Source organism: Tupaia chinensis, unplaced genomic scaffold (genome assembly GCF_000334495.1).
Source record: "Tupaia chinensis unplaced genomic scaffold, TupChi_1.0 Scaffold000243_1, whole genome shotgun sequence".
NCBI lineage: Eukaryota > Metazoa > Chordata > Mammalia > Scandentia > Tupaiidae > Tupaia > Tupaia belangeri.
The window spans coordinates 587,207-590,913 of NW_006159721.1; positions in this window are offsets into that span (position 1 = coordinate 587,207).

Here is a 3,707-nt window from a genome sequence, read left to right on the forward strand (position 1 = left end):
CCATCCCCCCTGGGGGGGTGATTTCTTGTTTTCTGTCTGTCTCTGTCTGGCGAGCACACGCATCCTATAGCAAATCCTCTCAAAAAAAATAAATAAATAAAAGAACTGACCTGATCAAAATTAGGGTCACAAATGTCTTTTTACACAAACACATAACTAAACAATTGGTATTTAAATACTTTCAAAACCCTTTATAAAGTTCCATTTCCAACTCCTTCACAGGCCTGGTGTAATGCTTTCCACATAGTGGAAATGCAAATATCTTATAGATAATATTTTTCAAAAATTAGGTTCCTATGCAGTTGCTTCACTATCACCTTAAGACACTAAGATATCCAATATCTCTCAATTTAAACAACTTTTGCCCTTTTAAATTTAAGACCAATAAGTTACACAGCTGCTCAAGTAATCAATTACCAAAAGGATTAAAATGCCAAATTCCATCAAATCTTCCAATACCAAGATCTTTAAATACAAATTAAAGTTTATTAATTAGACATTCAGGTTGTATAATGCTAAAAACTTGAAGAAACAAGACAATCTTATTTAAAATGAAACCAACCTGGGGCCAGCAGGTGATGTGGTGGTTAAGGCAGTGGACTCCCACAAGGCTGACAGCAGTTCAAGCCATCAACGAGGTGGTGACCTGGGACACCCATCAACATTCACAAAGCACATCCATTGTGTGGACTTCAAGAAACACGCCCCTCAGGCACTCAAAGAAATCCAGAAATTTAAAAGAGATGAAAGAAAGAGATGGGGACTCCAGATGTGCTCATTGATACCAGGCTCAACAAAGTTGTCTGGGCCAAAGGAATAAGGAACATCCCATATCAAATCCATGTGTGGTTGTACAGACAAAACGAGGATGAAGATTCACCCAACAAGCTCTACACTCCAGTGACCTATGTACCTGTTACTACTTTCAAAAATCTATAAACAGACAATGTGGATGAGAACTAACTGCTGATTTTCAAATAAAGTTATAAAACCAAAATAATAATAATTTTTAATTATTTAAAAATTAAAATAAAAAACAAATCCAGGCCCCCAAAATAATCTTTAAAATTATCAACTATTATTCATTGTATGATTTAGCCAGGTCACTGGTTTATTTTCCTCCTTCCTTTTTGGCTATTTTCCCAACACAGAATTCTATAACAGTTCTTTTTTACAAACACAAGATTAGAACTAATCTTTGTTCGTACTATTAAGTCCTCAACAGAAGATGTGATAAAAGAAAAATGTGAAACAATTCTGTAAAACAAAATAACACATAAAACTGTTCATATTATTTCTGCCTCATGTTAGAAGACAATGTTGAGAGATATATGATGCTTAAGCCTAAGACAGTTCTCTGAACACCCACTCAGAGCTCTTCCATAGTAAATAATCAGGGAGTGTCACACTTTTAAAATTAATTCTCTACATTTATATATGTGGTTCTTTCTTTACAAGGGTTTTTTCAAGTAGCTAAAGATTCCTGAAACTAAACTAAACATTTAAGTTATCTCACTATACAGTACATTTAGACATAAAAAGTATAACATCATAATCAGCTATAAAATCATAAACCTACAACAAATAGCTATTAAAGCAACTAACATGAATTTCTTCCACCTTAATACTTGAGCTAAGTTAAAATAGTTAAAATCAGGCTAGACCTGGCAGCTCAAAGAGGCATTAATACCTTGTCATTAAGAACATAAGCTCTGAGGCCTGCCCTGTAGCACAGCAGAGGTACACAGAGGAAGCTGGATCCCACAAAGCTGACCAGAGATCGAGATCCAGCCTTGGAAGCATGAAAAACACACCAGGCATGCACAAGTCCAGGATCCTAACAAGATAAGAGAATTGGACTGAGGCATGGCCAGACACAGGGCGGAGGGGGTTGTTTTCTCTCTCTTACACAAGAGAAAAATGCTCTGTCGCATCTTTAGAAAAAAGGAATATAAGCTCTGGAGTCAAGACTAGCTTCAATTCTAGCTCTACTGATTACAAGCTGTATAACTTTGGTCAAGTTCTTTGATCTCTGTCTCAGCTTCCTTACTTGTAAAATGGAAAACCAAATACATACACCATAGGACTACTGTGGTACTCAACTTTAGTTATGATTATTACTCTTACCACCAAGTTCCACAAAAATTTGAGGCTAGTAAGAAAAACTGACCCTTCAGGAACCAGCAGTTAGCATAATGGCTATGTCACTGGACTCCCACGTAGTTGATCGCGGTTCACCTCCAGGACCCGGTGGCTTAAACTCAAGCCGGGCGCGTGTGTGTGCGTGCCCAAGATCCCAAGAGGAGAATTGAGGAGAAGGGATTGCGGCGTGGCCATCCCCCCTGGGGGGTGATTTCTCGCTTTCTATGTTTCTGTCTCTGTCTGTCTGGTGAGCACATGTGCCCTATAGCAAAAACCTCTCAAAAAAAAAAAAAAACAAAACTGACCCTTCACATAAAATGAATTAGTCTTTTCAGAAATTCTGTATAAAATTTGTTTCCCAGAAAGAAAGAAAGAAAGAAAGAAAGAAAGAAAGAAAGAAAGAAAGAAAGAAAAGAAAGAAAGAAAGTCCAAGTTCAACCTTTGGTTTTAAATGTAGATTTTGTGAGACTCAATAAAATCTAGGGTGATATTTAACTGTTAGGTACTCCATTCCTGGATATGAACATGAGTACCTGATAATAATCAGCCAATAAGTTGTGGTACCTATTATATGCTCAATACCCCATAAAGATTTGATGTACTTGAGCCAATTAACACAAACTCAGAAACCAAAGCCGCAATTTTTACACAACTAGGGATCTATATAGTCTAAGAACTAAAGTATATTCTTTCTCAAGGTAAGGACGTCATCATCTATGTACTAGGTACCTATTACATTAACACTACTTGTTAATGGAGAAAAGTAGAAATAAGTAACATATAAGCTCATTCCCAAATTCTACATTCTAACTAAAAGTGCACTAAAAATGAATGGCACATTTTGCCAACTACGCATGCAATTCTAATCCATGTTCCCTGTAATTTCGTTTTTGCCACTAGGAGCAAAGGATACATCTCAAAATACAAAAATTACTTAATTTACATTGGGGGAAGAAAAGTCAAATATCAAACTGCCTGAAAAACAAGCCGGTCACCTACCTAAAAGTAGTATACATTTCATACAAACTATCCCAATTTTTAGACACTGTTAAGAGATAAATCAGAAGCACACGTGAAAAACAGCCTCAACCCAATAAATGTGCTTGACTGGTCAGAAGCGCCTGCCAGGAACAGCTTCCCTCGCAATAAATCTTACTTCGCATCAACCCATGTTGACCTGCACCCCAATCCCTCATGGAATAAATAAATTGGAAAACTAAAGTCTAATTGCTTCTACTCGAAATTTGCCCCCAAAAATGAGGAAACATTTGAGGTCTCATTTAAGCTAGACTTCACAAGCAGTAGTACGCTGGGGTCCTCTCTGGAAGTAAACCCCTGCGTTATTACCCCTTGCCAAAGAGAGAAACTCAAGAATACTCTTTAGTATCTGGAGTAGAGAAAGAATCTAAATACCTGACAGGGCTCCCTCCCCCCCAAAAAGACTGGTCTCCAAGGCTGCAGAGAAAGAAATCCCGCAAGGCCCGGTACTTCCCTTCTACAGCAGTCTAAACGCTACTAAATCGTCCCAGGATCTCACATCCTCCCGCCGCCCTCCCGCCGCCCTC